The 26546-nt window shown below is 40.2% G+C and overlaps 1 long non-coding RNA gene across 14 annotated transcripts in view; it reads left to right on the top strand.

Moving 5' to 3' along the window:
- The window catches only part of LOC308610052, a 1140458-nt gene that overhangs the window by 34470 nt on the left and 1079442 nt on the right, over nt 1-26546 (top strand). For 12 of the 14 annotated variants that reach the window (XR_014014394.1, XR_014014395.1, XR_014014396.1 and 9 more), the window contains exon 2: nt 5036-5100. This is a non-coding gene — a long non-coding RNA (uncharacterized lncRNA). Of the gene's footprint in view, nt 1-5035; nt 5101-5666; nt 5712-13965; nt 14638-26546 lie in introns of those variants that run through there. The other 2 variants (XR_014014406.1, XR_014014407.1) reach the window with 2 other exon arrangements.

Here is a 26546-nt window from a genome sequence, read left to right as displayed (position 1 = left end):
ATCGGCAGGCGGACTCTCAACCACTGCGCCACCAGGGAAGCCCCATAGTCCATATTTTTTATTGGTCTTCTTAAAAACATATACAGTGTTTACAGTAAGGAGTAAAAGAGAAGATTTTCAATGTGATATTTCAAGGAGCATTTTGTAAAGGCGGGATCCAGTCCCAACTTTGGAAAATTAACACACACCTATGAGATCAGAGAGTCACCTGCAAAAAAATTTATTATGTTTTTCTTTCATACTAGTTTCCTAAAGGTGCATTGTTACTTCTTGGTAATGTAATAGAAATGACTATATGGTGGCCATTTGAGGAAGAAGTAGCTCTTACATAAGTGTCTAGTGACCTTATCTCTTTTGATACGATACCTCTTGGTTTCAGAGGCTTGCACAGATTTCCTCTAAATGAATAAACTTAGTAAGATTTTCCTAACTATCAATTAATCTAAAAGTAGATTTAGAAATCTACTTCTGAAGCAGTTTTGTTAAGTAATTATTGGTCAGTTCTCTTTCTGATTGGTACTTTTTTCTGCAAAACAAATCCCTGTACTTAGAACAATTAATATCACCATCCCTGGCTCCTTGATTATTACACAGTGATGTTTCTTGAGAAGAAAGCTTACCCTTTTGGGGGGGAAACTTCAGTCCATGAAGTAAAACTTCATTAAAAGTAGATCTGCTTCTAATGCCAGTGTGATGCAGATCAGTATCCCCTTTCTTTTGACTTTCCAGGCTGTGTGAAGAGAATGGTATGGTTTGGTTTAGGAAGGGTTGTAGCTTAAGAGGATTGCATTATGTTTCTGTGTCACTTTGGGGGGTTTTATTTCAATATTATATCCTGTTCTGTAAAAACACCATAGTCATTCTCTTACTTATTATTAAATAATTAAATGCTGCCCTTTGTGTTACTTCCCCTTCTGATCAGAAGACTCCTCTCCACTCTAGGCCTTGATCTGAGTTCCAATTCATCAGCTTGTAGTAGCTACACTTCTGGTTTCTGAAGTCAGACAGATATGGGTCCCATTTCTGTCTTCATCAGTTATAATTTATTCTCTGATACATGCATACCAGAGCTGGCAGTGACAAACATTTTGCTTCTCCTTATTTTCCCAGGGTTCTGTGCATTTTAATAGAGGATCACAATATTTTAAGTAGAGCTGGGATGGGGTGGAAAGAAAGAGCAGGAAAACATGCTTTTAGGAAGGTCTGAAATACAAATCACATGGAGTTAACTGCTTGAGAGAAAACCACCCCTACCTGAGTATTGTCAATAAAGTAGCACAGGGAGGCAAACGAATGAATTGTTCACTAAAAATATTTTTCTTTAGAAGAATAAAATTCACAAGAAAGCCTCATTGCAAATAAAATATATTTGTTTTCCTAAAGGAAGATATTTGAAAAGTCGTAGTAAATACCTGTTTTGACCTTCTGTGTCCCTAGTGTTCTATCTCCACTAAGTTTTATGAACACTACATAGAGGAGGAGCCTGAGTCTCAAAGACCATAAATAAGAGATGGATTCTAGAGCCTTTGCAAGGTCCATTATGCCCCATGACTTCCCATTGCTTGTGCTGTTCATCCAGATAGGTGCTTAGCATACCAGCATGAATACATCTCTTTCGAGAGGTTTTTAACAGACATTAGATACTAAACAAGTACAACACCTAACAAATAGAACAGAATGCTTTATTTAAAGCAGAAACAGAATAAATGCTCACCTAGTATCATTTAAATCCCCTTTAAATTATTTTTTGAATCAACATGTTTATATTTGAGGGTATTTTCTTATTTTTTCCTAGTTCCCTTTACTTGCACCTCCTTTCTTTTTCTCTTTTCCCAACTGAAATGTTTATGGTTTCAAAAGTAATTACTTCTTGAAGAAAGTTTTCGTGTATACTAAGTGCTACCTAATGGAAGCCATAAGCATAGAGTCTGCCAGCATTTAGAGTGGTATAATACACAGCCAGGTTGAATCAAGTGGGAGAGAAGGTTAATCGTTCTTTTAAACTGGCAGTGTTGCCGGAGGTGGATTAATATGCTTTTTGAATCTCTTACGTGCTGCAAGTCTCCTCGATCACAATCACTATGTTAATGGTTGAGGTTTTGAATTAGAGGTGTCTCCTGGGCTCAGCTGGGCCAAGTCCCTTCATCTCTCTGGCCATATTAGGTGATAGTTTTCTCATTTCAATACACGACCTATGTTAGAGGGAGTGTTGACTATACCAGACTTTTAACGTGGGCACCCAGAAAGTGGAAGAATCTCTCTATTGGTGATTAATCATAACTCTTTTCACTGTGAATACAGTCCTTCCCTTAGGTAAGGCAGGAACACCATGAAAAATAGAAAGTTCTCGGGTGTCTGTGGAAGCTGGAGTGCTCTCGACCTGTCAGCTCACTGGCAGAGCAGGCTTCGTCCGGACACTAGAGAACAAAATGTGAAATTGGCACCAGCCAGCCTCTCCATTGCACAGGATATCCCTATTTAAATTTGACAACCAGGATATTTTACAATTTGAAATGCTTGTCATCTGGTTTTCTTTAGTTTTTTCTTTGGGTTGAAAAGACTGAGAAGCTTGTTAAAAAATCTGGAATTCTGATGGTGAGGCTTAACCAGATCTATTGAGTCATCAATCAGCAAACATTGACCAACGCTTACCATTCCCCCAGTTACTATACTAAGGACCCAGACATGTCTCAGATAGTGGCCTTGCTCATTCACTGTATTTACAGTACTTTTTTCTAAATGTAACCAGAGCTCAGGTAAGGACAAGACATTGATTTGAGTCTGAAGTAAACAAAGCTGACTGGTCTGATCCCTTCAGTTTCCAGAATTATTTTGTTTCAGGTAGTAATTTTCCCAGACGAATAGAACAAAGTTCTATCGTCTATTTATTTAATATTTTATCACAATAGTCCTTGCCCCTTTGACCTCTAGTGAGGAAACTTGCATAAGACACTGAAATATGCTTAGGTTCTATGGGTAAGTGCAGATAATGATATGAATGAAATTGAAAATGAAAGCCAAAGGTAGAAAAGGCAGTTCTGAATAGATTAAGTAAGACAGAGGTATTTGAAAAATCAAGTAGAAAAGATACCATAAGGAATGGAGAGCTTCTGGAAGTTTTCTAATAGGTGAGCGGTTGGTACATCTTTTTTTGTTTTTTTTTTCTTAATAACATGTCTGGCAGTTGTATGCCAGAGAAAGTTATAAGGGGGTTGACTATATGCAGGCAGTCCAGTGAGAACACTGTTCCTGTAGGCCACTGACCGTGTTCTGAGTGTACATTCTATAGTACTAGAAATTAAGTTAGGAAACAAAGGGTGATCTGCTGTCATTTTAAATGAAATTTCACAAATGATTAGAGCTAAAAGGTGTCTTTTTTCACTCAGCCAACACGTTGAGCACGTACTATGGGGCAAGCACTGTGCTTATGGGTAAGAGATAAAAGAAAAAATAAAGGCCAGAGGAACTCAAAAGAGAGTGTGAGAGATGCATGAACAACTCATTACAATCGAATAGAGATAGGCTATTAAATAAATCATAAAAATATAAATTTGTAAAATAGAACTCGGAGTCAGTAACCCTTCTAGGGGATATTAAAGAGAATGCCAACAATGAGGGGGTCTTGGAATTAGGTTTTGAATGTCAGTAGGTATGTTCCACGTGGAGAGAAGGTCAGGGGCATACCAGGCAGAAGGAACATCCTGGACTTGAGAACCAACACAGTATATTTCAGTGATTGTAAAGGAGATATTTGTTTGACTAGAGCGTAGGGTATAAGTTGCCAAATGGTAGAAAATAGAGTATAAAAGTTAGGCTGGAATGAAAGTATAAAGTGTCATAATTCTTATGATGAAAGATAGGTGTTTTCTACAAAATGGGTTACTTATAAATATTTTAAAAATAGAGACCCCGAGAGAGGAGCGCGCCCGAGGAGCAGCCCCCGGACCGGAGCCTCGGGAGCCCGGGGCCGGTGAGCGAGTGCCCACGGGGTAGGTGTTGGCGTCTGCAGGCCTGCAGGCGGTTGTGGAGCCTGCGGCCCTTGGAGAGCAGGGCTTGGGAGAGCGGGGCTTGGAGAGCGGGGCTTGGCCCGCCCCGGGGCTTGGCTTTGCCCGCCCCAGGGCCCGCAGTAGAGCCACCGGGAGGGTTTAACCGCTTCCCGGAGGTGGAGGGGCCGGGCTGGAGGACAGGGCTGGCTGCTCCGGATGGGGCTCCCCTGGGACTTGTGAGCTCCGGGTGTCCTGGGGGAGCAGGGTCCACAGGCTCGGCCGGGACGTGCCGCGTCCTCCCCTCCGTCCAACCCCGATCCTCCTCCTCCCCCTCCTGTCGCCGTCTCGGCATCTCGCACGTGTGTCTCAAGGCGCGTCAGCACCTTGGTTGTCTAATGTAAGCGTCCGCCGCCCCCCTGGGTTGTGCCCTGTGGAGTCGCCCAGTGTAATCGGTGCAGGATGAGTCTGCAGGGCTGCTGTCCTGCTGCCTCGGGTGAGGAAGGAAGCGATGGGGCCTGAGGAGGGAGATGACTTGTCCTAGATCCTCACCGGGTGTGCACGTGGGGTCGCTCATAGGACTCCAGACTCCTAGGGCAGGTGTTCTGTCCACTTAAAGTCAGTTTTAATAAAAGATGTTTTTGAGCGTCGCACGTAAGTTTGTAAAGTTTGTACAAATCATTGCAAGACTGAAAGGCACCTGAGTGTGTCCCTTTATTCTGGGTATCCTGTGGATGTTCTGATCTAAGTTGTTAACAGACTTGGGAGAGATAAACTATAAGCGTTTTTAAATTTCATATTTAATGACGGAGGTTTATTTTAATAGGATTCAATGTACACTCGCTACGGAAAAATAAAGTATCCCCTTAGGTACTACAGTCACGTGGGAGTTACAGACCTGAGGGTGGTTGCTCCCTCCTTATTCTCACAGGCCCTTCTGAAGGTGAAAGGACGGGTCTCCCACAGGTGTCTCCTGTGGAGCGCGGGGCGGGTGCTTGTGCACCCCGAGCCGCTTCAGTCGTAGCTTCACTGCCTGCGTTTTCCTTCTCCAGGTCCGCCTCCACTGTCACAGTCCTGCACGTTGTTCCAAGAGCAGCGGAAAATGAATCAGCCTCTGGTGAGTTTTGCTGTTTTCGTATTTATCTGCTGCTGTTCCTTTGTGATAACACCTTGGGAGGCGAATAGTTCAAAAGTTAAAATGGGAAAGTAGGAGTAGGTAAAAGATGTGGTTAGACAAAGCGTAGAGGAGCAGGTCAGCACCAAGTGTTTCTGGCAAGTCCTACGTGTAGATCCCACGATCCTCTTAGAGCCACAGTACAAGCCTCGTGTTCTTGACATTGGTGGCAAAACACCATCCCTTGCTCGACTTACATGGTCCTGCCGAAGCACTTTTGTTCTTGGGCGTTAAAAGGTTTCCCTGAGGATCCCGCTGTAGGCCGTGAGCCTTCCTGAGCGACAGCCCCTAACGTGTTGACATTGGTGCCTTCCTTGTGCTTCCTGTAAGCCGAGAGCGTGCTGTCCAGGGAGCACTCAGTGCATATAACTTGTCGGTTCAGTAGAACACCGTTGTCACATAGGTACATTGTTTTCAGTGCTCAGTCGAGGGATGCAATGAGGATCATCTGGAAGAACAGCCTTGTCACCCTTGCAGTAAATTTCGCTCTTTGTCTCTTACAATCTCAGAGGTTCGCGTTACACACCATGCAGTGAGGTCTCTGGCAAAGATTCCTTGTTTCCCAGCTGAATTGTATCATGCAGCCTGCGGTCTTGGTTCTGCCCCTCCACGGAACCTGATCCGGTTGAGGTGACCTGGCATCCAGCATACAAAGCAGTGGAGATTTGCCAGTCGTCACCTCAGACCACTGTCGCCTTGCCATCTGCAGAGTCTGCTATGTGGGTTTCTGTGACAGATCTCTCCTTGCTGTCTTCCTGACTGATTCTTTCCTCCGCCCACTTTGTGTGTTGTCTTTTCACCCTTGGTCCATGACTCTTCACCCCGTCTGATCTCACCCTCTGGTGCTTTTCACCTCCAACTCTTGTCAGTTCTCCCACCTGGACCAGATAGATGCCTCTGTCCAGCCACTTGCCAGCATCTCTATGGAGTTTGTCCAAAGGGCACCTCGGATTACTAGATCCAGTAGATCCAGAAATGATTATTTACAGCCCCCCTGCCCCTTGCCTTGAGCTGTTGTCCCTGGCGGCTCATGGTTGCATCATCCAGCCTGTCACCTACCCAGAAAAATGAGTTCCTTCTAAAGTCCTTCTCCATCCTCTGTTACCACGTTGTAGTGTGAGGCTTGTTAATGTCGTCTTCTAAATGGTTTTTATTCGTTCTCCTTCATCCCATACTTGCTACCATTAAAACAGCTTATCTGTTCATTCCTGTAGTTACAGAAACTTTTTTTCTGTGCCGCTACCTCTTTCCTCCAGCAGCTCAAGTGTATTCTCCACGCTGAGTATTTCTCCTAAAATATTAATCACAGCGTTTTGTCTGCATGTGGGAAGCACTTTAGAGGTTCCCTGGGTGACTGGACAAACGAGGTTGCCGTTCCGCGGAGCCATTAACCATCGAGCCCAGCACTGGGGGGAGGTCGTACCTCGCCAATGATGCGTTTGGATGGATCTGTGAGGTGAAATCCTGATCGGAGAGGCTTAGGAGAGAGGAGTGGGAGAACTGGGTTTGTTCTGGTCCCAACTTTTTCAAGACATTTTGCTGTGACGGGGAAAATAGAAACTGGACAGTAGCTGGGGTAGGAGCTGAGGTCCGGGGAGGATGTTGTGTTGTGTTGTGTTGTGTTGTGATGGGAGAAATAACAGTGGGAATGATCCAGTAGATGCGTGTGGGGGAGGGGAGAGCTGCTGGCCAGGGTCCTGGAGTGGGGAGGGGATGGCAGAGCTGGGTTGCAGGTGGGGAAGCCCTCCGATGGCTTCTCTGTTCTCAGGGAAGCAGCTCCTCAGCTGAGGGTGAGGGTGAGGTTGGGGGTTTGAGGGGAGAGCAGAGCTCTGGGGCCCAGCTCCATCGTGACCATCAGCACACACAGTCCAGCCAGCTGGGAAGACTGTACTTGCCTTCCCTGCCTGAAAAGCCATCTCCTTTCTTAAATGTGGGAGTAATTACTCTTTGGGGAGCCTATGTAATTACATGGGTGCTTCTCAGCTCAAAGCGAATTGAGTGCCAGTTCTGGCCACGGACATTTTCTGCTCTGCTGATGGAAGGGTCCCCAGAGGAAGTGTCCTGCTTGCCTGGCTCTTGGCCTCGAGGACCCTTCACACCATCTAGTGTTGTGTCTTTTATCTTTGACATAAACATCAAATGTCTTCAGGTTGTGCATGTGATCTTCAGAAGCAATTCCCTGCTTCCAGGAGCTTCTGTTCTCCTCGGGAAAGGCACTTCACAGACGTAATTACAGGAGAGGACGGGAATCCTGCCCGTCGATACGTAGGGAACTCCAGAGTGCTGACAAAGCAGAGCCTGCTTTTATTTATTTATTTATTTATTTATTCATTTAAATTTTTTATTTGTTTACTATTTAACTTATTCAGTTTTGGCTGTGTTGGGTCTCTGTTGCTGCGCGCGGGCTTTGTTCTCTAGTTGCGGCGAGCGGGCGCTACTCTTCGTGGCGGTGAGCGGGCTTCTCATTGCGGTGGCTTCTCTTATTGCGGAGCATGGCTTCTAGGCATGCGGGCTTCAGTAGTTGCGGGTCCCGGGCTCAGTAGTTGTGGCGCGCGGGCTCTAGAGCGCAGGCTCAGTAGTTGTGGCGCACGAGCTTAGTTGCTCCGCAGCACGTGGGATGTTCCCGGACCAGGGTTCCAACCCGTGTGCCCACCATTGGCAGGTGGATTCTTAACCAGTGTGCCACCAGGGAAGTCCGAGAGCCTGGTTTTAAATGCATTGTCAGAGCACGTGGCTCAGTGACTCCGGGAAGGGGGACGGCCCTGAAGTGACCAGGACTTGGGTAGCTGCAGAGTTTGGCGAGGCTCTCAGAGCAGCGTGAGGTGGACTGGATGAGGCTCCTGAGGTGCTGGTAAGGACCTCCCTCCTTAGGATGTGGGCCTCCCGTCAGGAAGAGCGGGACGTGAAGGCAGGCAGACCCTGAAACCTTGTAATTGGGACAGTGAGTCATCTGATCAAAAGATGTCATGTGTAGAGACTGTGGACGGCATGAAACGTGGGGTGGGGTGCGGTGGGTCAAGTCAGGGGGACTCTGGGCTCCAGCGTGATGCCCGACAGGAAGGGGCGAGGCCGCGGCGTGTTCCCGCTCATCCTAGGCCCCGGTAAGCAGTATGGACGTTCCCTTGGGGCTTTCTGACTCGTGAATGAGGTTGAGAGTATTTTCACGTGCTTAGAAGCTGTTTCTTCTTTTTAATTGGTAGACAGTGTTTAGAGCAGTTTTAGGGTTCCAGGAGAGTCGAGCAGACAGCAGTTCCCTACGCCCGTCCCTCTGGGTTCCCTCCCTCGGTAACATGTCTCGCCTGTGTGGCGCGTCATCTCAGTGATGGATCCGCACTGACACCTAATTCTCCCCTGGAGTCTGTAGTTTATATTAAGGCTCACTCTCTGTGTCCTACTGTTCAGGTTTGGACAGGTGTGATGACCTGCAGCCACCACTGCAGTGCCACCCAGGACCATTTCACTGCCCGAAACATCCCTGGAGGCCACCTGTTCACCCGCCGAGTGCCCCCAAGCCCCCGACAGCTGCTGGTCTTGTTACTGTCTGTGTATTTTTGCCCTTTCCAGAATGTCACGTAATTGGGAGTCCTTCATTCTGTGGTCTTTTCAGACTGGTGTCTTTCTGTTTTTATATGAAGGGCCTGTTCATGTCCACTGCCTGTCTTACTGCCCCAATACTTTCTTGTTTTTGTTTTTCTTTTTGTTTTTGTTTTCTGCTATACGCGGGCCTCCCACTGTTGTGGCCTCTCCCGCCGCGGAGCACAGGCTCCAGACGTGCAGGCTCAGCAGCCATGGCTCAAGGGCCCAGCCGATCCACGGCATGTGGGATCCTCCTGGACCAGAGCACAAACCCGTCTCCCCTGCATCCTTTGGCACTGGAAGGCTTCCAGAAGCCTCCCCCTTCCATTGCAACTGAGGAAGCAGGTCCTCAGCTGAGGGTGAGGGTGAGGTTAGGGGTTTGAGAATAGGCAGTTGGAAGAACTCCTCAGTCTGGAAGACACGATGTGGGAGGGAATCTGAGTAGCTCATGTAACGTGTGTATAGATTATTCACTAAATCTTGAGTTAGCTCTTAAGATTGAGAAGAAGCAGCATTAGGGAATAATAAGCAAGCTGTCCTCTACATCCTAAGACACGGTACCAACTGAGACTATAAATCTGCAGGTCCAGATTCATTCACAGATGGTAAGCTGATAGGAAGCTGTTAGCCAGAGTTAGGGGGGTAGGAAGCAAATCCCCAACTTCAGATGCTGTAGAGGGTAACGACCTGCCTCTCTCATGCAGGGGGAGATAGAATTCTCAGCTCAATGGCTCAGGACTCTGGTCCATTATCATGGCTGTTCTAATCTGTTTCTGAAGTGTTCTTTTCTACAGCATTTAAAAAAGTGACTGCATTATCCTGAACATTTTTATCAAGTAACAAATCAGCTGATATAAATGATAAAGTTGGCTGAAAGCAGGCCAGGATTTCAAAGGCCCTTCGGGATGTCTAGGTTGGGCACACGTCATGGAGCCTAAGAGTTTATTTAGATGGGGAGTCTTAAAAAGCTGCAACTAAAAGTGACCATAAAATCATCAAACTTTAAAGTTGGAAAAAGCCTCATTCTTTTTCAAATGTAAAAAAGCATTAACTGAGTCATTAAATGAGCTTTTAAAAAAGCCTCCTGGCAAGAGAGTGACAGATATAGAACTTTAAACCCATGCCTCTGGGGCCAGTGCTCTTTCTATCATAAAATGTTTCTCCCTAACATTTGATGAATCAAAACACACACACACACACACCACCACCGCCACCGCCACCGCCACCGCCACCGCCGCCACCCCACCCCCCCACCCCAGGGTTCACTCTTCAACTTGCTTTCAACCATATGGAAACTTTATGGATTGAGTCTTTCAGATATTATTTCAGAGCAGATAAGCCAAACGCTATTTCTCTCACCTGGCTCGAAGTACTGTTTAGTCTTCTCCAACTGGGTATAATTATTCACTAGGGATCTCACCTATTGTTCAACACTCAAACTTGTGATGGCCATGCTGTGGACTCCATTGTCTTGAGAGGAAAGCTTACACACCAAAACATTTGGGTGGGTGAAAGGAACACAGGAGAGGGGACTACAGGAAAGTTATCAGTGAATATGTAGTGAGTTGTTGCTTTTCTACCTTGATTATGCCTGACTGGCTATTTTTATTAACATGAGCTTGTGCTACATGCTTGATGCACGACACGCAGACTCCCTTAACTTAGAACATAATTGTGGCACATGTATCTCCAGCTACAAATATAGATACCAAAGAGCCTAAGGAGCTCTGAGAGTCATATACCTTCATTTATTTTTTGAGTTTTTCTTTTTGTGTGAGAATTGAAGAGAAATAAAAGCTAGAAAATATCCCTTATTCACCTGGCAATTTCTTTTCATCTTCCTTTTCTCAGGTAACATCTCCTCTAGGAATCCTCCCATACCCAGGAAAAGATAGTTTCTCCTGCTCTTTACAATCAAAACCCCCTGGGCAACCCTTTCTCATATCTTTTATAACAGAGTGTTGAATTGTGGATTTACTTGTCTGAATCTTCTTTAACCTGTGAGAAAATTGAGTGCAGGGGCTGAATCTTCCAACAGTGTATCTTCCAGTGCCAAGCACAAAGGAGTCAACTAACATGTAGCTTTAAAAAAAAGTATCTTGTACATATTGTAAGTGTTCAGTACATTTGTACATCAAATACATGAAATAATCAATGCTAAGAAATACAGTAGGAAAAAAATAATGTTAAGGAGGATTTATAAATGAGTAGAAAGGGGATTTTAGGGAAGAAATCATGATTTAAGATTATTAGGTTTTTTAACCTGGTATAGGTTGAGGATTGCTACAGAAGAAAAGGCAGTTCAGTACTTTGAAAATGTGTGAAGTCTATATTCATTAGTTCATCAGCTAAAATAAGGTGGTATGCCCATAGCTGCTCATCTTTCAATTTTTTCATAAATTTCAACTTGTTGAAAATATTTTTGAAACTAATTTTCTTTACCTTTTAAATTCTCTTGGAATTAAACATGGTGATTTACCACTAAGACCTTCAAGATGTATTAATTTATTTAGGCCACCGTAATAAATTTCAGAGAGAGTCTTTGTACAGAGATGCATTTTAAAAAACACAGTTAATCACCCAAAAGTAATTTATAAAGGAATTCAAATTTTAACCATTACTCATTAAAAAAAAGGAGAAAGGAATTAAATTCATAAAAAGTTGAACATTCTTAAATCTTCATCCCCCTACTCAATTTTCTTGTACTTCAGTGCTGCAGAATCTCTAATGCAGAAATCCTCAATTATATCCAGCACTTTTTGGCTTTTCCCTTTTCTTTACAAACCCTCCATTCTTTTCTTTTTCTTTTTTTTATAACATCTTTATTGGAGTATAATTGCTTTACAATGGTGTGTTAGTTTCTGCTGTATAACAAAGTGAATCAGCTATATGTATACATATATCCCCATATCCCCTCCCTCTTGCATCTCCCTCCCACCCTCCCTATTCCACGCCTCTAGGTGGTCACAAAGCACCCAGCTGATCTCCCTGTGCTATGCGGCTGCTTCCCACTAGCTCTCTTATTTTTTTATGTTTGGTAGTGTATATATGTCCATGCTACTCTCTCACATCGTCCCAGCCTAACCTTCCCCCTTCCTTGTGTCCTCAAGTCCATTCTCTATGTCTTTGTGTGTATTCCTGTCCTGCTCCTAGGTTCATCAGAACCTTTTTTTTTTTTAGATTCCATGTATATGTGTTAGCATACAGTATTTGTTTTTCTCTTTCTGACTTACTTCACTCTGTATGACAGACTCTAGGTCCATCCACCTCACTACAAATAACTCAATTTCGTTTCTTTTTATGGCTGAGTAATATTCCATTGTATATATGTGCCACATCTTCTTTATCCATTTCATCTGTTGATGGACATTTAGGTTGCTTCCATGTCCTGGCTATTGTAAATACACCTGCAATGAACATTGTGGTCCGTGATTCTTTTTCAATTATGGCTTTCTCAGTGTATATGTCCAGTAGTGGGATTGCTGGGTCGTATGGTAGTTCTCTTTTTTAGTTTTTTAAGGAACCTCCATACTGTTCTCCATAGTGGCTATACCAATTTACAGTCCCACCAACAGTGTAGGAGGTTCCCTTTTCTCCACACCCTCTCCAGCATTTATTGTCTGTAGATTTTTTGATGATGGCCATTCTGACCGGTGTGAGGTGATACCTCACTGTGGTTTTGATTTGCATTTCTCTAATGATTAGTGATGCTGAACATCCTTTCATGTGTTTGTTGGCAATCTGTATGTCTTCTTTGGAGAAACGTCTATTTAGGTCTTCTGCCCATTTTTGGATTGGGTTGTTTGTTTCTTTGATATTGAGCTGCGTGAGCTACTTGCAAATTTTGGAGATGAATCCTTTGTCAGTTGCTTCACTTGCAAATATTCTCTCCCATTCTGAGGGTTGTCTTTTCGTCTTGTTTATGGTTTCCATTGCTGTGCAAAAGCCCCATAGCAGTACTGTGAGTGTCACTGAAGCAATCTTGGGTCCACTCATCCACATGCAGTAAACCCAATCTACTGACACTGGGTTGTGGTGAAAGAAAGTGCAGTGTTTTATTGTAAGGCGCCATACAAAGAGTCCGGGACAGCTAGTACTCAAAAAGCCTCATTTTCCTGATGGGTTTCAGCAAAGTGTTTTTAAAGGCAAGGTGAGGGAGGGGAGTCCCAAGGTATGTGATCAGTTTGTGCACAGTTCTCTGGTTGATGGTGCGGTTACAGGACAGTGTCCCAGGGGTTAAGGTCATCAATTCTTTGGCTCCAGTAGGCCTGGGGGCTATGTGCTCATGGTCAGTAAGTAGTTAACCTTCCATTTGGTGGGGATTTTAGCATCTGTAAAGCAGGAAATGTGCATCAAATACTGTGATCTATGTACTTCAGAGAGGAGCTAAAGTAGAGGATATGGGGGAGGGGTCTATCCTAGGAAGGCCCCATAGGGTTCTCCTCTGTTACATGAGCCCTGATGTTTTTTCCAAAATCCTCTTAAAGTTGAGGACAGACAGATTTGGTTTCCATTTTTGGCTACCAAAAGCATCCTAACTTACACACTTGGCATAAAAATACTCTACTAATTTGGTACCTGCTCAGAGGTCTTGCTCAGGGCTGTACACAACTCCAGCATGTGTCATTCACATTGACATTATTATGAATGGTACCCCCTGGAATTGTGCAGCCCCCAACCTTCATAGTTGTAAAAGGCTGTGCTGCTTTGTATCTGCTCATCTTTCCAGCTCCCCTTCAGTTGTCTTACATATGTGAGCTACAGTTGAGTCAGTTCCAAGTACTTTTGCTCTCCAGAGGAACCATGGTATTACTTGGGCTTTTTGTGATCACTTTGTTCCCAATGCCAAATACAGATTCTTCACAGTTTGTTCATCTGACAAAGTCGTGTTTATTCTTTGATGCTCTTCTCAGATACCACCTTTACTATAAAAGTTTTCTGGTCACATCATTTTCCTGCCATAGGCCCTTGGCACTCATAGTAAATGACTTTATCAAATGTAAACATAGCACTTTGTGTACATTTCTATCAGTGCATCTGATGATGGTTTTATGTTAGTCTTCTGTACTGACCTATGTGCTTTTTGAGCAAACAGATTTTTCTAATTGTGGCCTAGTAGAGGAAACCCTAGCACACAGCAGATGCTTAAAGGACTCTCTCTTTGTGGACTGTTTAATGTATTCATTAACACTCACAATTCACTGAATGAACCAAATCATTTAATATTTACAGTTTTCCACAGCAAGATCTTTTTCGACCCACCACCTAGAGTAATGAAAATAAAAACAAAAATAAATAAATGGGACCTAATGAAACTTAAAAGCTTTTGCACAGCAAAGGAAACCATAAACAAAATGAAAAGACAACCCTCGGAATGGGAGAAAATATTTGCAAACAAAGCAACTGACAAGGGATTAATCTCCAAAATATACAAACAGCTCATTCAGCTCAATATCAAAAAGTCAAACAACCCAATCAAAAAATGGGTGGAAGACCTAAATAGACATTTCTCCAAAGAAGACATACAGGTGGCCAACAAACACATGAAAAGATGCTCAACATCACTAAGCATTAGAGAAATGCAAATCAAAATGACAGTGAGGTATCACCTCATACCAGTCAGAATGGCCATCATCAAAAAATCTACAGACAATAAATGCTGGAGAGGGTGTGGAGAAAAGGGAACCCTCCTACACTGCTGGTGGAACTGTAAATTGGTATAGCCACTATGGAGAACAGTATGGAGGTTCCTTAAAAAACTAAAGATAGAGCTACCATATGACCTAGCAATCCCACTCTTAGGCATATATCCAGAGAAAACCATAATTCGAAAGGATGGATGCACCCCAGTGTTCACTGCAGCACTATTTATAATAGCCAGCACGTGGAAGGAACCTAAATGTCCATCAGCAGAAGAATGGATAAAGAAGCTGTGGTACATATATACAATGGAATATTACTCAGCCATAAAAAGGAATGAAATAGTGCCATTTGCAGAGATGTGGTTGGAGCTAGAGATTGTCATACAGAGTGAAGTAAGTCAGACAGAGAAAAACAAATATTGTATATAGTACCATTTATGTGTGGAATCTAGAAAAATGGTAGAGATGAACTTATTTGCAAAGCAGAAATAGAGTCACAGATGTAGAGAACAACCTTACGGTTACCAAGGGGGGAAGGGGTGGGTGGGATGAATTGGGAGATTGGGACTGACATATATAACTACTATGTATAAAATAGGTAACTAATGAGAACCTACTGTATATCACAGGGAACTCTACTCAGTGCTCTGTGGTGACCTAAATGGGAAGGAAATCTAAAAAAGAGCAGATATATGTATATGTATGACTGATTCACTTTGCTGTACAGCAAGAAACTAACACAACATTGTAAAAGAACTATACTCCAATAAAAATTAATTAAAAATTTTAGAGTTTTCAATCCCCCATTATCACATATATCCAGATGCAGCAATATTTACTTCATCTATCAGTTGCCAATGTCAACTAAAATAAAACCAAACAATACCAGCATAGTAAGGAGAAACTTTACTCTAAAGGGTAAGTGTGAGGAGGGGTGTATTGCAATTGGGGGAGGAGAACTATTGCATTAGGGAGAATGCTGTGACCCTAAGATCTGCAAGCCTCTCAGTGGTTAATCAAAAGGGGTTTTTCTTCTCTTGAGAGGAAGTAACAGGGGTATTAAGGGTAGGGTGAGGGAAAATGGGATAAAAGAGTAGCTTGAGTGGATGGTAGATCAGAGAATATTTTACCCTGAGCTCAGCCTGTTCTTAGGAGAGATTATATGTTGACTCAGTCTGACAGTGAGTCAGAGTTCTGGAGCCTGGAGGAAGGAGTGAAACTTTACAGTTTGATTAATAAGCAGTTTGTTCCAATTGATTAGTAGGAATAAAACTTCAGATGATAATTTATGAGACAAAAAAATGGCAATTTGGAATATCTTTGTCTGGCATTGCCATAGGTAAACAAGAGGAGGCATCTGTGGTGGTTCTTAGGAATAAGCTGTTTTCCACAACACAAAGGGCAGAGAGATATCTTAACTTTTGCTGTTTTCCAGGATTCGAGGGCTCAGGTAAAATTCAACGTTGTCACTAATAATAGTTTTCAGTATCGAAGGACACAATTAGACTATATAAAACTTTATTTTCGGGGCTTCCCTGGAGGCGCAGTGGTTGAGAGTCCGCCTGCTAATGCAGAGGAAGCGGGTTCGTGCCCCGGTCCGGGAGGATCCTACATGCCGCGGAGTGGCTGGGCCTGTGAGCCACGGCCGCTGAGCCTGCGCGTCCGGAGCCTGTGCCCCGCAACGGGAGAGGCCACAACAGTGAGAGGCCCGTGTACAGCAAAAATAAATAAATAAATAAATAAATAATGTTACTGTAAGCTAAGGCAAGGAAGTCAAAGATAGAAGATTAAGAGAAAACTGCTGGGGAAATGAGCAAGCATTATTAAAAACAAGTGACAGGTTTGTATTACTCTATTGGAAGTAGCATATAGTAGTGGAAAGACTAAGGAATTAGTTGGGCTATCCGTAAGCTATTTGAAGCACAGCTTTTCCAAAGCTAAGTAAAGTTTTCTCTAATCATCAGCTGATTTGTGGTTTCAAAATCCTGTAGTGTTCTTGATGCAGTTACCACCAAAATGAAGCATGCCCTTCTTCCTAATGGTCTACTCCTCCCCTTCCTTGTACTATATGTGCAAAACAAATGACATATACGAACTCTTTATGTTCTCTTTTCACCCTGCTTTCATTCCACATTGCACCAAGATTTTATTTTCCACATCAGTAGTGGCTTTATAATTTCCAAATTCAAAGGTTTTTCTTGTCTCATTTACTTTAAAATCTCAATTGCTTTTGATTTTTTGCTCCTCACAGATGACTCTTATCTTTTTGCTGTAATTGTGTTGACTATGTACTACCTGTTACTCTTTTTACATATTTAGCAAATCAGTTTGTTACTTTGAGTGCTTCTTTTTGATTTTTCCCATTCCATTATTTTGGGAATTCACCATACTTCTGTATTTTGTGTGCTGGTTCTCCTCTATCAGACTATTGATTCAATTTTATGTTTCCAGCTAAAACCTGTCATTGGATTGGCTATTACCTCAGTGGGAAATGGCTATGGTATCCATGTAATGTACTCTCACTAAAGCCCCAACTTTGTATTGCTAATTGCCTTCTAAATATTCATAAATGGATGTCTTGCTATTCCTTGAAAGATAGCTATTCAAAATAATTTTTCTCTCCAAGCCTAGTCCCGCTTTCTGATTTTCTCATTCTTCTATCTCTCCCATAGCCTTTATTTTTTATTTTTATTTTTTTTTTATTTTTAAAGAAGATGTTGGGGGTAGGAGTTTTTATTAATTAATTTATTTATTTTTGCTGTGTTGCGTCTTCATTTCTGTGTGAGGGCTTTCTCTAGTTGTGGCAAGTGGGGGCCACTCTTCATCGCGGTGCGCGGGCCTCTCACTATCGTGGCCTCTTGTTGCGGAGCACAGGCTCCAGACGCGCAGGCTCAGTAGTCGTGGCTCACGGGCCTAGTTGCTCCGCGGCATGTGGGATCCTCCCAGACCAGGGCTCGAACCCGTGTCCCCTGCATTAGCAGGCAGATTCTCAACCACTGCGCCACCAGGGAAGCCCCCATAGCCTTTAGATACAAAAAAATTTGAATGTTTTTTCAACCAACACTCTGTAGGCTCCTTGCTATCCTCCTAGGCCAGGTCTTTAGGCCAAGGTAACTAGTTTCTGGATCCATTAGAAAGTCCAAGGGGGCAGAATTTTCTTTATGCTTTGTTCATTAATGTAACCTAATCATGAAGGATGATAACTAGCTCAATTAATATTCATTAATAAATGAATGATCCCAAATACCCAAAGTTAGGTTCTCCTATTATTTATTTTACTTTAATTACCAGATGAATATTTTTAATACCACTTTTGTATTGCTGCTTTTCTGATCAGAAACTTCATTTAGTCTATTTTGTCTCTTGTTTTCTGACTTTTAAGATTGTCCATTTTTCTGTTCTAAGGAGGTCCTAAGAAAGTGAATTAGTGTTGTGGGTAAGAGTGAACGTACTGGAGTTAAACAGCCTGAGTTTGATTATTGTTCTTTCATTTACTAACTGGGACAGATATTTAATTTTTCTGTGCCTTGATTTCTACGTCTGTAAAATTGAGATAATGATCATTGGATTGATGTTAGGATGAAATAACTTAGTTCCTCTTAAGCACTCAAACAGTGCCTGGTATTTAATGAATGCTCAATGTGCATTATTACTATTATTATTAACCTCTACATTTGAAAAGCGTCTGTATAGTCAGTGACATCCAAATGTTTAATACAACATATCCCATCTTTCAAACAAAATTTTACATGTAATCCCAATAACTTTATGAAATACAAAATAAGTGTAGCTTTGATTATTTGTATCCTCCGCTCTTTCATAAACTCATAAGTGTCCTTGACAAAATCCCCAAACTCCAAGAACTACAATTTAAAAACCACTGGTCTCAGTAACTTTTTTGTTAATATTTATTTATTTGGCTGCACTGGGTCTTAGTTGTGGCATGCAGACTACTTAGTTGTGGCATGCGGAATCTTAGTTGCAGCATGTGGACTCTTAGTTGCAGCATGCATGCAGGATCTAGTTCCCTGACCAGGTATTGAACCCGGGCCCCCTGCATGGGGAGCACAGAGTGTTACCCACTGGACCAGCAGGGAAGTCCCTGGTCTCAGTAACTTTTGATATAAGTATTTACTGATTGACTAAGTCATTTTGAAAACCAGTAGATTGTAGAAAGAGCAGGCATTTTAATAATGCATCTATTATATTCCTGTCTCAAATGAGGTTATTGTAAGACAAGGAAGTTACATTTGAAAATATTATCTAGCACAGAGAATTTATACCTATTTTAGTAAATTAATTTAGATAAAAGGAATAAACATTTTTAATAATAAATGAGGGGTAAGTTTGAATTAGAAATCATATTTAAGGAATCAAAGTATTGTGTTTTTATGGTTGTCATATATAGAATAGATTATTTGCCCTTTGAGCATTTGGAGATGACTTAAAACATTATTTGTTTCTGAAGTAAGCCTATAAGATGTAAAAACCATTTTCTAAATGATAATATTGATATTAACAATACTTATCCTTTTACTTTCAACTCTGTAAGCTTAGTAAAACTTCAGACTTTATTGATATCCCCATATCTAAAAGATATTTATCTCTACTGCTTAACTGGAAATTTTTGAGAAAAAATTAATTGATGTTATTAAAAGAAAGGTGTCATCTAAAATTATACTGTCTTATTCTTACAAAGAATTTCCGGAGTAATCCAATGAACATGTGACTAAGAGTCATGTACCCTTAAAGGGGTTGAGGACACGTTGTTCATGAGATATTTTAGTCCCTTCATTTTACAAATGAGAAAACTATGAGCCTGCTTAGCTAAGCAATTTACCAAAGATAGATGATTGCATATTAAATATTAAGAAGTATTAAAATCTCTGTTCTCAATCCAATACTCTTTCCACCATTTGGAAAATTAATCATACAGTCTCAAACATCAAAATATTTTTTCCTGTATCCAAAAGAGAACAGAATGTCATGTTTTAGAACCCAGATGTCATATCAACTTAAAAAGCAACATAAAAAACAATTTTAAAATAAAACTTTGGATTAAGCAGATGATGATTGCTTGATTGGTAGTGGCTTATAGTGGAATATAAAGTAAATCAATAAGCAGAAATACTGCAGTCATCTGTTTTTCTGAATGTCAATAAACAGAGCTGTTCTAAGAAGGACTGAGAAATAGCAAAAGGCTGGTCTTTCTCCAATCTGTGGTTGTCTTTATTGAACTCCTTTTCTTTTTTCTTTGCCCTTTTAGGTGCCTCTTATCTCTGTTCTCTCCTCCTCCTACCAAAACTTCTTCTAGGAAACTTATACCAAACTTGTACTGAAATGTAAATGGCTTACAAGCCTTAAGGTGCTGCCTCTCCCAGGGAAGTGTGAGGAGTGAGATTTAAGAGGGGCAAAGAAAGGTAAAGTTATAGAATATATATGTAAATATGAAATTTTAAGCATCAATGAGGAAGAGAGTAGCAGTATTAAATTGTAGGAGAACACACTTCCCAGTGATTTTAAAACCATTGTTAATCTCCACAAAGAAACAAAAGCCAAACAAACAAATATGCAACAAATATAACAGCCAAACACAAAAACAAAAATAAAAAAACCCAAATTAATGGGACTTGACTATGTTGAAACTGAGATTAATATGTGGAGTATTGATTTCTCTAATAAGTTGATTCCCTCAGTCCATGAACATGCTATATCCCTTTATTTAGGTATTCTTTAATTTTTCTCAGTAGTGTTTCATAATTTTGCATATAGAAATCTCCATATCTCTCATTAGATTTATTTTTATGTGTTTCGCTTTTTAGATATTACCATCAAGAGCATCGTTTTCTGAATATCCTATTTGTTGTTGGTCTGTACAAATACAATTGATTTTTAAAAATACTGACCTTGGATTCAGCAACCTTGTTAAATTATCTTATTCAAATGGCTTACCTGTAGAATTTGTTTCAAATACCATAATGATTAAAAGATCAATTCTCTAAAACAATGTAATAAATCTAAGATTTCATACAAACAATAATGTTTTTAAAAATTCATACAGCAAAAATTGACAGGAAAAGAAGAATAAATATGTAAATCCACAATCATCGTGGGAGATTTTAACACAACTCTCTCAGTAGTAGGTAGAACAACCAGCCAAAAGTCCATGGAAGATTTTTAACACAAATACCAAACTTGATCAATTTGAAATATATAAAACGCTCTACGCAACAATGATGGAAATCACAGTTTTAACAAGTATATATAGACTATATTACAAAATTAATTATATGGTTGTACATAAAGCAAGTCTCAACATATTTCAAAGACTGAAATACAATAAAATATGCTTTCTGACCATTGAGATGTTGAATTAGAAATCAGTAACCAAAATTATTTAAAAATAGATCCAAATGTTCAGGAATTAAGCATTTTACTTAAATAATCCACAAAGTAGAAATCACAATTAGCATAAGAAAAGCAACATTTTAGGTATACTCCCATGGTTTATTATATATGTGTGTACTCTAACACCATCACAGTTTCCCCCACAAGCATATGCACTAACAGAGTTTGTATCCTATTTATCTAGTTTCCTTTAGGGTCTGATAAGGCCAGTTGAAGATGCTTACTAAATGCTAATTGGTGTATCAGCAGAACTCTTGGTTTTAAGCAACATGATATAACTTAGATAACTTTAAGAAAATGAATTTATTACAATGATATAGAGTAGCTCACAGAATGGTTTGGAGAGTCAGAGAACCGTGGGTGTAAACTATCAGCCAGGAGAAATGTCTAAACTTATTTCATGGTCTGATGTGGTGAAGATGAGATTGCCACTACTGCTGGATTACTTGATTACCCTGCAGATTGTAATGCTGAGCTCACAAACACAGAACGTTAGATGCTGCTGGAAAGAGGATATTGCTTCCACTAGGGTTCTTTTGTGTGACCAGAATAGATTCTACAATTGCTGTTTTCCACTCACTCACTGGCAGCTTTTAATTGCAAATCTGGGGCATATGCATCCAACTGATAGAATTCCGTTTTTGTGCTACTGCCCTAGTTTCAAAGGAGGCTGAGAAAACAAGTACTTGAGACCTTTAGCTTCTATGGTGAAAGGTGGATTTGCCTCATAAAGAGGGAGATTCCTAAAACATAGGGAATGGACAAGGTTCATGCAATTTATCTCTGACTTTCAGGCAGACATGGGTCTTGCCAAGACACTTTGGATAGTCTATTTACTGATCTGTAGGTTCTCTGAGCATGATGTCAATAAAATAGAAGATAAGTGTGATGCCAGAAGGTCAAGGTCCCTATGAGCTAAGCTGTGATATAGAATGAAAAAGTTGAGACAATACAGTGAAATTAATACTGCTGCCTTGCGATTTGCAAGCAAATTGTTCTGATGTTCTCAGCTTTTTAGAGTAAAGGAATAAAAGCATGTGCCTAATCAATAGCTATTGATTACTTAGAAAGCAAAGCAGGTTCCTTAGAACCTTATTGATTTGTTCTAGTGAAGAGACCACATATAGAATAACGGCCTCAATTTGCTGTCTCTAGCTGATCAAATTTATAACAGTCTTCTGTTTTACTCCTGAATACTCTGACTTCTACACTAGACAAATTGAAATTTTAAAAGGGAATATGATAGAAATCACCAACCCTGAATTTGTAAAATCTTCAGTAGTGAAACTAATCACTGTGATTCTCTTAGGGATTTAATCATGCTTTTGATATATTATTATAATAAATAGAGGAAGCTCTTGGGGCTTTTAGTGGGCTTCCTAATAAAAATATTATTCCCTGAGACATGCAGCCAAGATGGTGATTCTGCTTGTGGCTGAGTGTACTACTTTAATGATATACTAAGAAACTAATGAAATATTTATGGACATTTGGGGCATCCTACTAGTCCTACTGGGAGGCAGACTTAAGTCTAACTGCCATTTATCATTCCATGTCATGTCTCCACCCTGACTAGTGGAGAATAGTGGTATTGCAAGTACCAAGAATCAATACAGTGAAGGCTAAAGAGGTTGGGATGGGAAAAATTGACTTCCATTTTCTAGGTAACTCTTCTTGGCTAAGTCATTACATGTCTCCAATCATGGCAAAAAAAATGTTACTATATATTGTAAAATTGACTTCTCCTTAGAAAGATGGCAAGTGAGGGTTGGAGAGTCCTTTCTTTATTGGAATCTACCATTATATCCTCATCCCACTACAAAGAAGTCCAGTTCTTTTTCAGTCAATGCCCCATTCCAAGATGCCAATTAAACTCTCATAATAAAGCAGTCATCAGAATTAAATGTTTAGAGTTATTCTATCTCAACCTGTGGATGCAAGAAGTAAGACTTTTACCACATTCACAGAAAGTTAATGATATTTTGGCATTACCTTGAGCTGGGAATTTAAGACTGGAATATTACATTCTTATTACATTGGTGTATCCTGTTGTCTTTATTTTTAATTTATTTTATTAATTTATGAAAAACTTTATTGTGGTAAGAAAACAGTATGCGATCTACTCTCAAATTTTTAAGTGTATAATACAGCCTCTGGCAACTATCATTCTATTCTTTGTTTCTACGAGTTTGACTATTTTAGATATCTCATGTAAGTGGAATCATGCAGTATTTGTTCTTCTGTGACTGGCATATTTCACTTAGCGTAACGTCTTCAGATATATCTACATTACTGCACATGGCAGATTTTCCTTCTTTTTTAAGGCTGGACAATATTCTATTGTATGTATATATTACATTTTTAAAATGTATTCATCCATCAATGGAAATTTAGGTTTTGTCCATATCTTGGCTATCATGAATAATGCTGCAGTGAGCATGGTAGGGCAGAAATATCTTCTAGATCTTGTTTTCAAATCTTTAGACTATCTACACAGAAGTGGCATTGCTGGGTCATGTGATAATTCTATTTTTAAGGTTTTGAAGACCCTCCATACTATTTTCCGTAGCAACTGTACCATGTTACGTTCTTACCAACAGTATACTGTAGTTCCAATTTCTCCACATCCTTACCAATACTTTATTTTTTTTTATTTTTATAATAGCCATCCTAACAGGTTCAGGATGATATCTCATTGTGTGGGGGTTTTTTTTGTTTGTTTTTTGGGGGATTTTTTGGTCTGCACTGTGCGGTATGTCGGATCTTAGTTCCCTGACCAGAGCTTGAACCTTCACCCTCAGCAGTGAAAGCACAGAGTCTTAACCACTGGACCACCAGGGAATTCCCTCATTGTGGTTTTGATTTACATTTTTCTGATGATTAGTGATGTCGAGCACAGGGTTTGCAAATGTTTTCTTCTATTCCATAGGCTGCCTTTTCATTTTGTTGATTGTTTCCTTTGCTGTTCAGAAGGTTTTTAGTTTGATGTAGTTCTACTTGCCCATTTTTGCTTTGTTGCCTGTGCTTCTGGTGTCATATAGATAGGACATCATTGCCAAAATTAGTGTCAAGGATCTTTTCCCCTATGTTTTCTTCTAGGAGTTTTAAGTTTCAGATCTTATGTTTAAGTCTTTAATCCATTTAGAGTTGATTTTTGTGTATGATACAAGAGTCCAGTTTCATTCTTTTGCATGTGGATATCCAATTTCACCAACACCATTTGTCAGTTCTGAGAAAGTGCAAATTTGGAGGCATAAGAGTTTCTGATTTCAAAAAATAAATTACAAACCTACAGTACTCAAAAGAGCATGGTACTGGCAAAAAGACAGACTAATGGAACAGAATAAAGAGACTAGAAATAAACATATGCATATACAGCCAACTGATCATTGACAAGGGAGCTAAGAATACACAATTGGGAAAGGATGCTCTCCCAGTGCCCTTAGAAGTAACCATGACACCCTACAGATTTGGAATACTCAGGGCCTTCATACTTTTTTAAAAGATAAATTTATGTATTTATTTTTGGCTCCATTGGGTCTTCATTGCTATGCACAGGGTTTCTCTAGTTGTGGCGAGTGAGGGCTACTCTTCATTGCAGTGTGTGGGCTTCTCATTGCCGTGGCTTCTCTTGTTGCAGAGCACAGGCTCTAGGCTCATAGGCTTCAGTAGTTGTGGCACACGGGCTCAGTAGTTGTGGCTCATGGGCTTAGTTGCTTCCCAGACCAGGGCTCGAACCCATGTCCCTTGCACTGTCAGGTGGATTCCTAACCACTGCACCACCAGGGAAGTCCCAGGACCTTCATACTTTTACATGTGAGTTACTACTTGATTTTCCCTAGTCAGGTCACTAGTAGGCTTTAAGTTGCAGGAGACTCGAAGGATAATTTTTTCTCAATTTGTTTCTTATTGCCAACTAGAGATTTACTGTCTTCAGTGCCAACCAGGCTAGATAAGTGATGACAATTTCCCCTATATCCTCAATGATCTGTTGTCTGTGATCTCTCCTGGTATCAATTTTTATGTTAGAGCAATCGGTGAGTTACTCTGGGTTAATTAAGTAGAAAATAAACTATTAAAAAGATATTGGACAGTTTATGGAATCTCTAAATAAAAGATTCAACAACCAGGATTGGTGTTTGGAAGTTTAAACTTATGTCTAGGAATCATGCTGTAGAATTGGTCCAGGGAACAACCTAGTGCAAGAGTCACTGGGCAGAGACACTTCAGCTAGAACTACAAATATCAATGATAGGGGATGCTAAACACAGTAATATGAATCACTGATACATTTGTTCTGGATACTGAAAACAGTGTGTGCTTTCCACTTCCAGAATATATTCTAAGCAGTCTTTTCTTCTTGTCAGTAGCTTCTAGTCCAGTCTCCAGAATGGATATAACTGATTGTCAGAGCTAAGGTCATATGCTAGCCTATGGCTTTAAAGGATACTGAGAGATTAAGTAGCTGGCATTTTCAATCTCTATAACGAGAGACAGATTCTTCCTCATAAGATGGGGATTTCCATAACTTATACATGGGTTCACACACTGGACAAAAACGAGGAGTAGAACTCTCCATTAGAGTTTATTCATGAATAAATACCACAGAAGTCATAATTTTCTTTACAATAATATTTTGGAAACAAGAATAAGGAAGTTATCTATCTATCTATCTATCTATCTATACACACACACACACACACATCCATATATGTATATATGGGTGTGTGTGTCTTTATAAATTCTGACTTTATATAAAGTAGGCCTTTGTTTTTTACTGTTACTGTTCTGAATGCAGAATGGGGATCCTTTTAGTTACAAAGAGGAAAATGAAAACTTTTTTCTGAACTAAACTACATGAAATGTGAACATGAAGATTAACATCATCTCTGAGGCAGGAACCTCAAAATTATACTCCTTCTCAATCAATGCTATTGTCAGTTCTTAGTTTTATTACTTATTAAAGGAAAATATATATCCAAGACATTACTGCAAATAAATATTTTAGAATATGTCTGGCTTTTCCTGTACAGTGAAAACATTTTTATAATATGAAATGTAAGAATAGATATTTTTCCAACGTAAGTTCTCATTGCATATTCTCACATATTATAACCATATATAATTACTGTTAATTGAAAAACCTGAATTAGATGAGTAAATTGTTACAGCCAGTGGTAAGAAAATAATTATATATTTTTTTAGCACAGTATTTAAATTTGATATTTAAGAAACTTTTGAGGGACTTTTCATCTAGCTAATAAGTGAGTTAATTAAAAACAGAGAAACGTTGTGAAGAGTGGCACCATGGTGTTTTTAGAATCCGAGGGATATGAATTCAAATTATTCAATGATAATTTTTGAGATCCTACCACAGCCAGGTACATGGCTTTTACATTTTCTCTAGGAATTTCATTTTCATCATCTAAACAATAGATCTAAAACATTGAACTAATGAAGTTTTTGAGAGCAGAACAAATCTTAAAGGCAAGACACAAAAAGGTGAAAACCTTTCCAAGTAACTTGACTATGTTCCAGAGCAAAACTCAATAATATTTATAGAAATACAAAAATATTCATCACTACTACAAGGCAAAATTAATAAGTATGGCATCCAACCAAAGATTACCAGGCATACAAAGGGACAGGAAAAGATGAACTATAATAAGAATAATCTCTTGAAAGTGACCCAAAACTGGCACAGAGGTTAGAATGAGAAGATAAGAAAGTCAAAATAGCTTTTATAATTGTACCACACATGTT

This window comes from Mesoplodon bidens, assembly GCF_964165515.1.
Source record: "Mesoplodon bidens genome assembly, contig: HAP1_SCAFFOLD_81, whole genome shotgun sequence".
In the NCBI taxonomy this organism is placed as follows: Eukaryota; Metazoa; Chordata; class Mammalia; order Artiodactyla; family Ziphiidae; genus Mesoplodon; species Mesoplodon bidens.
The sequence above is the reverse complement of the archived record's forward strand: the minus strand, read 5'-3'. Positions and strand labels throughout refer to the sequence as shown.